The sequence below is a fragment of the Arachis ipaensis genome, chromosome B6 (assembly GCF_059453495.1).
Source record: "Arachis ipaensis isolate K30076 ecotype BB chromosome B6, ASM5945349v1, whole genome shotgun sequence".
Lineage (NCBI taxonomy): Eukaryota > Viridiplantae > Streptophyta > Magnoliopsida > Fabales > Fabaceae > Arachis > Arachis ipaensis.
In genome coordinates this window covers 145,153,586-145,168,882 of record NC_142441.1, presented here as the reverse complement: position 1 = coordinate 145,168,882, position 15,297 = coordinate 145,153,586, and positions in this window count along the sequence as shown.

Below are 15,297 nucleotides of genomic sequence, written 5' to 3'. Positions count from 1 at the left end.
CAACAAGGTATAATTTGTTTATTTATAATAATAAATTAATAATAGAAGACAGGTCCATGTGTGCTCACCCACACACACATATATAATAAAAAAGTCTACAAAATAAACTATAATATAAATTAACTAAGTCAATTTTTTTATTTTTTAATTTTAAAATTTAAAAAAATAAAATAATAATTTTTTTATAATAAACATATTTTTCAACTAATTAATTAGAATTGGCTTCATTTTTAGTTGATTTCTTAATAGAACCAAATATATTTGGAGTGTTCGCACCGTAAAGAAGAGATCGATTTTCCTGGAGAGGGATGAGTCATTCAAATCCAATGCCATTGGTTCACACACTTTTTCATCCAATTGCATATCATTCTCCTCTAAAACTTCTATGAGATATAAATCCATCTCACTTTTATTAATACATATATATATATATATATATATATATAATTTCATGACAAAAGAAGATTCAGATGCATCCAAATTATGTCTATCAGAGTCAAGTGAGGTTTGGGTTGATTTATGAGATTTCCAAATCCCACTAAACAACCTATAATTATTAAAAAATATAGAATTGTTCAAATTAATTTTTAAAAATTTTAAAAGTGAATATTTAATTTTTAAATAAAATTAATATATAGATTAATTTTTAATATTTTTTCTGTCAGATATAATAGTCCTTAATCTATTTTTCGGTGTGACGCACTAATAAAAAATACTGAGTTGCCACATAAACTCATACAGTAGCAGTTAAGTGTCTACGTGTGTAAAAAGGATAAAACTGTCCTTAATTTTGTAATAAAAAATAGCATCGTATGATAGCAATCTCTAATCCCTAATTCATAGATGACAATAGTATTCTTCCCTGCAATAGTGGCTTCCAAGCTTCGCATATCCACACAGTGCAACGTCGAGGGTGCACAACACCTTCTGGAAGGTTTCACCTGCACCCTCACCTACTTGCCCTCAGAACCTTCTGCCATCAACCTTTGTTTTTTGCGTCGCCGCAAGATAGGCCTAGCGAGTCCCTGAACACGTCGCTAACAGTGCCGGCAGTGGAATTGGGGAAGTGGCTAAACATATACAGCAGAGTTCTGATTGTTAGGGTTCTGTTGAGTTGGTTCTAGCTAGAACATCCCTCAGAAGAGCCAGCCACTGTCTGCCATGAGAGACTTATTGCAGCGATTGGAGGAATGTCGAGGTACTCGTCAGCATGGTCGTCGGCAGGGGCGGAAACACGAAGAAGCTAGGAAACGTCGCTGACGGTGGAGTTCCTTCTTTATACAATGGAGGAGTTGCGATATGATGATGGTGCCAGATATGAAATTTCATAGTAAAAGACGCAGATGGTGAGGGAGAGTGAGGCGATGGTAGTGTTTAGGTCTAACTGTGGAAGAGAAATGAGAGGAAAGGAGAAGGAAGAAGGAAAAAGAGAAGACAGAAGAACGGATGTAGAAATAGTGGTGGTGGTTTGGGTGCTAATGACTCGTGCCAGGGATTATTTTGTCCTTCTCGCACTTCACGTGTGTGAATTTACGTATCAACTCAACATTCTCTGTTAGTAAATTATGTTAAAAAATAGACTGAAAATTGTTATGTCTAACAAAAAAATATTAAAAATTAATCTATATATTTATTTTTTTTAGACTAAAATATCTACTTTTAAAATACTTAAAAACTGATTTAGGTAATTATATATATATATATAAAATGTTTTCTTCACCTTTGAACTCAAACTGAAACATCTTTTTCATACTTCTCAAAATTTCAGTCTACCATTTGAAGCTTGTCAAAAGTTACGGCAATAAATATCATTATATTTGTATTTTTTTTATACTACTTTGATATTTATCATACTTAGACTTTATTTTAATTTTTTCCAGCCATGCTTAAAAACATTAGATATAAACTTTGTCATCCAATATTTAAATGTAAATACAACTTTTCAAAAATGATCGAAGTGTCGAAAAGATGTCACAAATTAATATTGAACTTGAAACTCTCTTAATTACTACATAATAAAAAATTTGTCAAAATCTAACAAATTTGAAATTCTTTGGTACGGTATACCGCCACTAGCCATCATAGCATATTCCTCGTCTCCCTCCTCAATTTTTTAAGTGCCCTTTCCAAATTCCAAAGCTCTTCCAAGCATCAGATATAAAGGTAGAGTTCTATCTAGTTGGAACCTCTAATTCCACAATGTTTTTCTGTTGAATTTTAGCCTCCTTTACCATAATCTTATCCCTATTTATACAACCTGATGATACACACATACATGTTTAATCACATTTTTAATCGTTTTTAAAATTGAACCTTCATCTTTTAGTGCATCATTTATAACAAGAGTTAAAATATACGCACAACATTTAACATGTAAAAGTTTTCTCTTTAATTAATGGATGTGAATTCTAATTTTTTTACTTTTTAAATAAGAAACAGTGATATTATAATATTCTAACTAGCTAGTATTATAACGGTGATAAAAAAAATTTCAAAATATCGTTCACCTCAAAGACGCTTTTCAATTTTACTACCAACTATTTTTATCTTAAAATTTTTAATAAAGCCAAAATTAAGATTTTTTTTTTTTTTTTTGTAATTTCTAATCAGAATCAAGTTTTCCACATATCACCAACAATAAGTTGGCAAACAAATATTTTTATTTGGTTGATTGAAAATAGACTTCACCTTACTTTTTTTCATTGGCATAAAGTTTCCAACAATCCTTAGTAACTATGATCCTTCTAGGGATAGAAAATTTAGATTGTACAAAACTCATGTCCAAGACAAAGACCTAGGTTTAACAAGCTTTCTCTTACAATCATCAGTCTTAAAACAATACTAATGCTGATTTTAATTTCAACTTTACTTTAAGTCTTACAAAATGACACATAAATATTTGTAAGACCATATATTATAAATAAAAATTCGAAATTAAAAGTAAAATGTGTCTCTCCAATGCTTAGTCTTAATTTAGTTAAAATTTTATATTATTTTTTAACTATTGTATCAAAAAAATTATATAAATGGCAAAATTTTATTGGTTTTCGATCAATGTGATATACTGTATCTCTAAGGTCACTACAACAAATGCGTCGAGTACCGTCAAATTTAGCATCGTGCATTACTGTCGGCTTTATCGACGGATTTATAAATGGTTTTGATATAAAATTCGTTTAGTCAAATCGTTACCGACAGACTTTCGATTCCGACGGTAATTTCGCCGGCAATACTTGGAGGAAAAACGAGGGACATAGGCATGAACTTTACTGTGGGCTTTACCATCGGATTTTTCCAACAGTAAGTCATTTAAGTTAAACGATGCGTTTTGGTGACTCGCTATGAGTTACCGTCGGATTTAGCCAACGGTAAATCCGATGGTAATGATCCCTAAAATTGAAATCACGAAATCCACTCCCCCTTCATTTCGAAAACCCTTTCTCTCTCTAACATCCCACCTCCCTTTCTCTCTCTAGCCGTTTCCTATCCCCGCCACTCCAGCCCGGCCCGCTGTCGCCAGCCCCGATCTCTCACCACTGCCTCTACGCCTCACGGAAACCAGCCAGTTCGTCCTCTCCCCTGGTACTAGCCGCAACTCTATCTCCCTCTGTCTTCGTTCCTCTACCAGTGTCGCCGCGCCGCACCGCACTGGACCGGACCGCTGCCGTCGCCAACTTCGTTGTCGTCCGTCAGGTCCAGGTTACTGAAATTTCCACTAATTTTTATTATCTTAAATGTAATTTGTATATTGTTCTACTGTTTTTTTCCTAATTTTTATTGTTTATTCTTACTGTTTAGGTCATAATATTAAGTGTTCTTCAGAATAATACTGTTATATAGATAGTGAAACTAAATTAAAAAACTTAAAATAATGAGACTTTTGGAAATTTTTTTTTTTTTTTTTTTGTGTTTGAGATCTTATGATGAGTTAAAATCATGACAAGGTCTCGGTATTGGAAAAAAAATAATTGAAACAATTTTTGTTTAGAGATATGTAATTTATGAATTTGGTAGAGGTATATAATTCATTACTTTTATTTCATCTTTTTGTACAAGCAGCACTTGATTTATGGATTTGGATCCTCTAAAGTTTGAATTTCACTTTAGAGAGTAAAGTGTAATCTTCTACCCTTGAATAGTTTCTCTTTCATATTTATTATTGGTCCCACATATGAAATCAATGGTGAGAGATCACACTTTACTCTCTAAAGTGAAATTCAAACTTTAGAGGATCCAAATCCTTGATTTAGATCTTTTTTCCTTTTAAAAAATTGAGAAAGTAAAAATAAACTTTAGTCAAAGAGAGTAGATGAGTTAAAGAAAGTAGGTGAGTCAATCGGAGTGAGTAATATATATTTTTAAAATAATTATATCTCTTGATTATATTGTTGAATCCTAATATTCAAGCAAATAATTACTCTATTTTATACCAAATATAGTCATCAATAGTTACTAAGTTATAACCAACATTATGAACTTAGTTTCTTTGTTTTTCAATTCATTGTCCTACTTTTTTTTTTTTTTTTTTTGGTTCTCTTTACGTTCCCTTTAGTATGTGAAAGATTTCAGGAAGAAATCATGCTGTAATAGTATAGTAGGTAGAAGTGTTTGACTGAGAAAAGCGTTGGATCATCATAAACATAATCATATACCTTTAATTATTGTCTTTCTAGTTTTCTCTTAAGATGATTGTGCTCTTACACACTTTTGCATTTCTCATACTGCTTTTATATGTTCTTCAAATTTGATTGTGATGAATTAAGAAAGAAGTCTTGTTACTTGTTATTTTCAATCAATAGATAATTAATGTTTTATGAAATTCTTATGATATGAGTTTAATTAATTCTTATGAAATTATTTTTGTGTGTTGAGTGATGCTGTGGATTGAAATTGGTTGGATTTGTAGAAACCGTAAAAGTGATTAATTATATGTCTAATTTTAGGGGAGGTTATGTCTAATTTTTTCGAAAAATTTTGTTGAATGATTCGTGTAGTTAATATGTGCTGATTATTGTTAATAATATATTCTCTTTGCAGACATGATAACATGTAGTAGAGGTAGACTGCGTGAGTCTTGGGGTCGTGGTAGAGGTAGGGTTTTCACCAAATTTCCTGCGACTGTTCAGTCATCTCCTTCTACCCCGATTACCCCGTCGACTCCTGTGATGTCACAGGCAGGTCCAGTGGACGAGCAATTCATCATGGTCCCAAATCCGAACTGTGTGCCTTCTTCTGCTACGCCCCTTGCAGATCCAGCGACGACAAAGCACGTGGTGGGTGATTCCTCTAGTGCCCCCAGCCGGATGTCCCTCCACCACCGCCCGTCATTCAGCTAAGAATTTGGTCTGAGGCGTGAGTACATATAATGTTTTAATTTTAAGTTTGTTAATCTTAAGTTTTTGAATTATTCTACGTGTTCGTTAATGCTAAATTTTTTCTCTGATAGGTTCGCACCAAACCCCAATGCTTACACAGAGAAAATTTCTGAGGTCATTAAGTCAACATACGACCACCTGTGGCTGAGCTACACAAAGATCCCGGCTGAGACTAGAGAACGATGATTTCAGTAGTGGATGGTAAGAACCAAAAAATGTTGAATTAATTAATTGTATTTGGACTGTATTTTATTCCGACTAACTAATGTTTTTGAATCACTTTGTGCAGGTGAACTTCATATGGGATTCGGAATATAATCTCATAATCAGGAAGATCTACGACCACCGAGCAGCTAAACGACTTCAGCAGATGATGAGCGACATTCATCAGGGGCGCGACCACCTAACGAGATGGATCCGTTCAACCATTAAGAAAGAACTAGAGGCCTATTTTAGAAATGATGAGGGGTTCAAGTATCACCATCTGACGAACGTCGCTAACAGGACTTCACCCAGGTTGTTGAAGTATACGGATGGGTTGGCGACCTTCATGAAGACGAAGAGTAGACTGGTAAGAATTTGTTATTGTTTAAGTTTTTAATAATTACTTGAATTAGTTGTTTAATTTGTTCCTTCATTTTATTGGTTGATATAATTTGTAGTATAAGTCATTGGATCGTGAGACGACACTGGTGGAGACCTTCAAGTATACCCATACTTTGAAGGCCAACAAGGAGAGATTTGCTAACGAACGGTCTGTGGCCCATTATATGAGTTTTAATTAATCCTAAGTTTCAAATTTATTTGGTTTAAAGTCAATTAACTGTTATACTAATCACGACGTGTGTGACACAGGAGGATTACATGCAGAGGTTGGAAGCCGCGACCCAGCAATCTCAGCCACCTAGTGAGACCAACGAAGCCGGCTCTGAGACCTCAGTAGTGGATCCTGATAGGGTTTAGCGCGAGACCGCCTCTGAACCCCACAAGAATCGCCGCTTTGGGTTGGGGTCGTTTTTCGCCAGTGGCCTTCGCTCCTAGGCGTTGGCGGCTTCTTCTGCCTCTTCCTCTGCTGCTAGCCCTACCGATCCCTAGGAAGTTGTCAACTTGAGGGAAGAGGTGCAGAAGCTGACACAGGAGCTTCACCAACAAGTGGAGCAGTCGGAGCAGAGGTATAACGACCTTCTTGCACGCATGGGAGGAGACGTTGCTATCAGCTCGAACCTGACGGAGAAGCTGGAGCTGCTAGATCACTTGCGAGGGCAGATGCAGGTGTACAACCAGCAGATACGCACTGGAACCAACAACGCTGCTGGTTCCAGCAGCAACGTTGCTGGTGAGTACCAACGTCAGCACCAACTCCGCTGTCTCAGCAGGGGGACCACGACGACGACAACGATTACTGGGATATGTAGGGGTTAGGGTTTTATGTTTTTGTTTGTCTACTTCATTGTATTCTACTTTTGTGATATTTTATTGTATTCAGACCATTTATTTTTAATAAAAGGAAGAAGGGATAAAAATACATATAAAAGTTCACACGCTGGACACGACTACACTTCAATCATTTAATGAGTCACGTGTGCACAGTATTTATACACTCCGGCGGACACATTCACCCTTCCGGCCATCGGCGTGTGGCGTCATTAAATGATTAAAGTGTAGTCATGTCCAGTGTGTGAACTTTCAGGTGTATTTTTGTCTCTTCTTCCTAAAAAAAATTAACATGAAAATACTGTGTCCGCCTGAGTGTATAAATACTGTGCACGCGTGACTCGTTAAATGATTGAAGTGTAGTCGTGTCCAACGTGTGAACTTTCAGGTGTATTTTTGTCCCTTCTTCCTTAATAAAATAATTTGTTGATTTTGCTAATTTTAGGTTCCTGCTAACAATTTTGTTAACAAAAGTTTTAATTTGACTACTAATTATGGGTTAACTGTGCTAAAAATAAATGCTACCACCGGATTTATTGATGGATTAATCCGATGGTAATCATTAACTTAGTCTCGACAAATTCATTAAAAATATTGACGAAAAATCCACTAATAAATAATTTTCGACGCTGTTTATTGTACTCAACATTTTTCTTATAATGGATACTACTAATTTCATTTTATTAATAAATTTTAATATAAATTTTAATTCTAAATCAATTTACTTATTAAAAATATTAAAAATATTAAAAATAATACTCTAAAAATATTCTATTAGAAATGCTCCTAGTTTCATCGTTGTTACCAACAAAAGCTTCTCCAACCGTACACATCTTTCCTCTAGCAACCTTCTTGCTATTTAAAGCTTCTTTTTTGGAGCACGAAGCATTAGTTGAAGATCTTACACTTGCATATTTAATTGGACGAGCAGCTCTATAGCTCTATTGCTCTATGGCTCTATATTTTTGTCCTTAAGAAAATTAGGACAGAAATCAAAATCATAAACCAAACTAAAATAATGTTTAAAATGACTCCATACAAAAAAAATCAAAATTAGTACATTCAAGTTATGCTTCTTATTAGGAACAATTCATAACTACTAAATTATAGTTGTTCTATGTTTTGATATTATATAAAATAAACATGTCCACAACTAAAAAAATTTAATTGCTTAACAAACACTATGTAATATACAGCATATAATCATTTTAATATTTTAATTTAATAAATAAAATTAATATTAAAAGAAGTATTGAACAGTTGGGTAGCTAGTCTAGGAGTAACCAATAAGAGAAATTTGTGAGTAGTTGAAGATCATATAAATGAGGAGATGCATGCATATGCATGATGCATGGTTGCCAAAGAAGGAAGTTTAGATAAAAATGTAGGCATATATAGTATATGTCTTGAATTGGTGGATTTTGTTTGGATCCACGTGCATAATCACCTGAGTCACTGAAATATGATAATTCACATACACAGGTAACAGCAGCCTTTGAAATCTGCATGCAGCCATTTTTTTCATACTCACTGTTGTAATCGCAGCTTTCCTTCAATGTATACCATCAAACCATGCAATGCAAGCAAGGTATCCTCCCAAAAGGACCAAATAAGTAATAAATCATCATGACATACTTCTACTTTCAATTTGGTAAGCTTTTAAGTTTTTAAAAACAATTTATTAAAACTAGTTTTTTTTAAGTGTAGTAGTTATAATTGATAAATCGAAATAAAAATGACTTTTAATAAGTATAAATTATAAAAAATATGTTTAGTAAAATTGTTGTTAATATTTAGTTAAACTAATTTTAATAGAAAGTTTGTTAGACAGTGTAATTTTAAAAAATATCTTCATAATTAAGTATATAAAAAATTTCTAGTTTTTCAAAAATTTTAACACATAATTTTTTTATTTATTATCAAATATAAAGTAAATTGCTTATATTTTTTAAAGATGCAAATATTTTTTAAATTTTTTTTACCAAATTGAATCTTAATACGGTGTTTATTATATTGCCTAAAAAGTATTGTCTAATTACTAAAATAGATAAAATAATTAATTTTAAATTTAAAAATATAAAAATTAAAAAATTTTAAATATTTTAAATTACTATAAAAAATAATTTAAGCAAAAGTTAAGTACTAAATAAAAGACACCTTAGAATTGGCCTCTTAGTATACTAAAGCAGAAGGTTATTTATTGATGAAAACTACCGTTATTACTTTGGGAAAACGTGTGAGAGAGTGAAAATTGCTTCTATAGGCAATTGGATTTGGAGGCACAGTATTTTTCAGTGGGTGATGAATGTATCTCAAAACTTTCAACAGAGTAAGTCAAAATGAGAAGAAAAATCATCTCCGAAATCGATTAATAAGAGAAAATGAAAAAAAACTTTATTTTTTTACAAATGAATATTGTAATTCCTATATATTTTGATAATGATATTCAAATTTTACAAATTCATACAAATATATACAATGCAAAAAATCATATATAAAATAATATTATAAAAAATAAGAGTGGCAATAATATCATCGTCTTATTATTTAATTGTTAGAGATATAACTATTCATATATATTTTTTTATCAGTTTAAGTTTTTGAAAGAAGTAGTCTCATGACATAATATCATGGTTAAAAAATCTAGAGTTTAATTTTTATTAGACTTGAAAAGAAAAAAAATTTAGCATAAAATAAATTAAAAAAATCAGACGGTTGGATTTCTATACCTCTAACAAATCGGATGGTCCACTTTATACTTTTTTAATTAAACGGTTCCACATTTAAAAATAACACTCCAACAGTCCATATTTCAAAAAATACCATTACCACTCCAATATCAAAAACAAAAAAATTTATTATAGATCTATTTTACATAATTTTAATGCATAAAATAAAAATTTATCTTAAAGTTAAATTTTGAATAAAAAAATTAAAAATACAAGTACTTCTCAAGTTTAAACTCTTATAAAAATAAAAATATCGAACAATATACATAAATTTAGATTCAAATAAAATATATAAAAATAATATTTCTTTTGCGCTAAATATATACAAAATTTACCCTATTATAGAATAATGTATGAAAATATTTTATTATTTAATTTTTAAATAATAATAGAACAGCTATCTAATAAAAAATGTATACTTTTATACCAAAAACCAAAAGTAATAAAGCAATAAAACAGCTATCTAATAAAAAGGTATGTAAGTTACGCTAATAAAATGAATTGAGTATTATTTTAAAATTTATGTTAATTTATGCCATGTATATATTGTATTAGTAATAAATTTAATCAAATTAATTTAATTTATTTCTGAAATAATATATACATAGATTTTATTCGATTTATATATAAATAACGTTAATTTAATTTAAATAAAAATATTTAAGATGGAGCGTATAATTAATTTTAATTTAAAATATTTTTAAACTCTATTTAGTATATGAGCGTAAATCACCCTAATAAAAATGTATACGTTTATACAAAAACAAAAAGTAATAGAAATTGGAGCTTGACGTGTGGCGTGGAAGATGAATTGAAATTGATGGATCAATTCATGAATTCGCCTCAATCGCGCTAAACGACCATGGGACCTCCCATATAAACAATAAACGACATGCATTTTAGCCATTTCAGTACGTAGGTATAGTGGTTTCTATTAGAGTCAAGAACTTGAGAAAGAAAGTGGCTAACTTTGACTCTATATCCTTAATAGTTTTACTTCCAAATACTATGAAAGCAAAAGGATTTCACGCTGACCCCTCAAATTGTTGTGATTAGTGATTTGGCCCCCACCACAAAAGTCATTATTAGAGATTTGGATTTGGATTTGGATTTGCACTCTATAACAAAATTAGTAAATTATGAACAAAGTAATGAATATATTTAGATGAGGAAGTATATGGAGTCAATGGAGTATTTGTATAATGTATATAATGAAGGTTTATGAATGTTTAATTTAGTAGGATATTAGATGTTTATTATATCTGGTACTCGGATGGTTATTGTGGATAGTATGGGTGTATTGTGTTTGAGAAATTAGTAGTATTTTACTTTGGATGTTCATTTTTTAACTCATATTAAGCCAAATAAACAACCCGTCGTACACATTGTACAGATACTCTATTGACTCCCTAGCGGGATTCTAGATAGATATTAGAAAGATAATTAGAGAATGAATTTGGACTTTTAATCATTACTAAATTTATTTAATTATATCATTTGGTGAATTGATATATTTTATTTTTAACTTTATAATGATCATCGATAGATCAACAACATTACATATTCAAGAAGAAATATGGAATTTTTAAAGAAAAATGCAAATAGTTATTACTGCCTTTTTTTGGTTCGTACTATATTCATTACTTTGGATAAAATTTTTCGTTTAATAATATATCTGTAACTTTTGCATTTCAATATAACATTTATTAACAACTACATATTTACCTTTGTCGTTCTCTAGACAACGTTATAAATACAGTTACAAGAAATATTTAAATAATATTTCAAGTTTGTTATAATTAAATAAAAGTCTTTTGACAAACAATTTTTTTTTTATATATAATTTTGTAGTCAATTTCCTGATTGTAGGAGGTTCTTTTCTCATCCTAGAGCAAATATTTTCTTCCTTGGCAATGCAATAATAATAATTATCTGTTACCGGATGTAAGTTTTTTTATTATTTATTATTGTTATATTTAAAAGATTTTTTATATTAAATATAAATTCCTTCTTGAGAATTATTTAGCCTATTCATTTATTTTATGTTGTATTGAGCAAAACAAACATTGTTCTGTTATTAAACAAGACGTAAAATTGGGCCAAAAAAATAAGACAAAAATAATTTTTTATAAGAGATAAATATTAAATTAGTATCTAAAAGATTTTAATGCTGACAAAATGATACCTGACTTTTGTTATTAACAAAATGGTCCCTAAAAGATTTTAAATTTTAATAAGCGTGCCCCTGAACTCATCGGAGCACATTTCCAACGAACACGATGCTAACGTGGCTAATGTGTTTTGATGACCTGGTCAACCCCCCAACCCAACACACCCCCTCCATCCCCAACGCACTATCTGCCATCCCCAATGCAGCTTCCATTTACAGACTGTCAAAATATTCTAATTCCTAAATGAAATTAGTAGCACAAGTTCCCTTCTCACTCTCCCAACAACACCAAATTCTCTGACCCATTGTCGTCTCCCGCGTCGTCGTCCTTCAGTAGACATTCGGTGAAGGCGAGGGGCTGAGCGGTGAAGGTCGCACTGGTGGTGGATGAGCAGAGAAGACCACACCGAAGGGCCGAGGGCAGTTGTTGAGTGGCTGGCAGTGAGAGAAGCGCGAGGGGTTAAGGCAGCGTAGATGACAGAGGCACGCGCGCGATTGAGGTGCTGAGGGATGGCACAATTGAGAAGTTCGGAGAAGAAGAATAGTCGTGTCCAACGGGTAACGAACCCGATTGCCTATCTGGATAACCAACCCGTTATCTTCTTCAAAGTGTTGACCCACCATCTTTGTCATCAGAAACGTCATCACTGTTGCTGGAGAAAGCAAGAGAGTGAGACTGCAAGATCAAGGGGGAAGCTGCGTTGAGGAGGGGGAAGAGTGAGAGAGCGAGATCAAGGAGTGGAAGCTGCGTTGGGAAGAGGGGAGAGTGCGTTGGGAGGGGAGGGATTAGGATTAGGGGTAGAGGGAGTTGGCCAGTTCATCAAAACACGTTGGCCATACCAGCACCGTGTTCGCCAGAAATGCGCTCCGGCGAGCTGGGAGCACGCTTGTCAATTTTTAAAATCTTTTACGGACCATTTTATCAATAACAAAAGTCAAGTACCATTTTATTAGCTTCAGATTTTTTCGAGTACCGATTTAGTATTTACCTCTTCTTATAAAATTCTTAAAAAAAAGGCGTAAAATAAAATTCTTATAAAATTGGCCCACATTTTAATACTTGAGGTGATTTTCCTTACTTCTATAGTAGTGGTGTAATACCCTACCATATATATATAATAGTCGAAAGAATGTAGTATACTAGGAGTCTTGAAGAATAGGTAAAACAAAATCGTAAAATTAAAAGCGCAACGCTCAAGAAAACAACATAACTTGCGTACGAAGAAAGCTAGAGTTCATAAACATAAACATATAGAAGGTAAGAACAGAGGGTTAAGAGTACAGAATAACAAGCTCCTAACTCAGCCTGCGAAGCTAAGGCTAACCGGAGAATATTTACATACATATATACTTAACCCCAAAACCCGAAATACATATATAATAAATCCTGATTCTCCATAAACCTCTAAGAGGTGCAAAATAAAACAAGTTATTAGGAGAGTTCTATACATATGATCATATATAAACTATACATCAAAATAAAATCCCAAAATCCACTTCGCTGCAGAACTCTAGACGCCTCTCGACCTGCATCTAAAAAACACAAATATCGTATGGGATGAGAATCGAGAGTTCTCAGCATGGTAAAGGTGCCACGTACATAAGATATAAAGTCCTGGAAATGCCAGAGGCAATCCTAGAACGCCGACACTCAGATTATAGAACTTAAGGAACTAAAACAGAAACCATAAATCAAGGTGGTTTTCTAAGGATTCTACCTCAACTAAAACTTAAACCTAACCCTCAATCCTTCTCCTTTTCTCCAATCCTCCAACACCAGAGAACTGCACACACAACCAAGCAGACAAAAACAAACACAAGTAGAATACAAGTACTGCAGGTAGCAAATATAACAATTAACATGATAAGTTCACTTAGGCATTCCTAAATAATGCACAAATAAGCAATTCAAACAATATGCATATGATGCATGCCTGCCCTATGGCTGATGAGTATCATCTGTCGGTTATCAAGCCAACCCGACAAGTCCGGCTGCTAAACCCTGGATTGTCCCCCGATGCGCATGTCCAAGAGTCTATGCATAGTTTTTTCTCATATATATAAAATTTCCCAATGGGGGTTAACCTTCCCAGAAATTTATAAGTGCCCGGTCACCTCTTACGTAGTAGGGTTAACAGAGTATTGAGTCTCAACCTGGAACATATGGTGGCAAGCCATGGTACTTTACCCAGAAAAACTCGTATCTCATATAATCATTTCATATTCATTCATAAACATTTCATAATCATTCATTATGGCCATATCATCACTTATACATCATATAATTGCACTTTTATACATAACTCATCATAACCCGGAGCAAGTGGGGCGAAACCACAACCCTTGCGTCTACCCACGAAGTACATTCTCATATGCCCAGGAGGAACCAAGGAGGGGATCCTAACCTCCCACCATCTCGTTGGGGGCGATTTTACAATACCAGGAGGAACAAGGGAGGGGATACTCAAAGAGTGCTCAGATGCAATGTTTGTTCCTTTCTTTAGCCAGATTCATAATTTAAGAAATATATATACATATATTTATGCCTCCTATCCTCCCATACCTAATTCATCACTTTTCCAACCTTACTTCATCCCCAAGATACCTTCTTTCCCCTAGCTTCATCCTATTACTAGGCTTACAAAAAAGATCTAGGGCCAAAGGAATGAAAATAAAGGTTTAGAGGTTTGAAATTAAGCTTTAAAACACAAAATTCATATTTGCTTAAATAGGAGCAACGCGTACGTGTGGGCCACACGTACGCGTGGGAGTGCATTGTTTAGCCCATCATGCATACACATACATATGCACATGTACGCATACATGCGAGACAGAGGCAACCCTTTGAGTATGGAGGGGTTCGCATACACATACAATGCAGATCAGTCAAAAATGGCTAAGTCTGTAGAATTTTAGCTTTACATACCAAACTTCCGACGCGCATAAATTTTTCGTTTTAAAATATTTTTCATCCATTCTTCAAATGGCATAAACTTCACGGACCCAATTTTCATATAAAATAAGTTTGAAATAATTTGGGAGTCCGGAAGTCAAGTTATGGCTTGTCAAAGTTTGGCCAAAAAACCAAATTTTCACAAAAGTTTATAAACCTCTATTTTCACCAAAATCAAACTCAACATCAACATTCTATACATATAAACAGCACCAAAATCTCCACATCCTATCACACTCAACCATTCCTCAATTTTACATAATCTCATACATAATTCCTCAATTAACCAACAAAATCATCAATACTCATCACAAATACATATTCACGCTCAATACTTTGTCAAACATTATCAAATCATCATTCAGCATTTTATCACCAATATCAACAACAAACTAAAACTCAACATTGTTCAACAATTAACATCAAGGCACTAAGCAATTAACATACTCATGCATTCATTCCTATCGTATAGTCATCTAGCCTAAATTTTCACAAGACATTATATATTAAATATGAGAAACCTAAACCATATGTTGGCTGATTTCCACGTATAACCTAAAACACCACCAAAAGGCACCAAACACAGCCCCAAAGATCCAAAATCTCCAAAGCAATGACACCCAAACTCCACCAAAT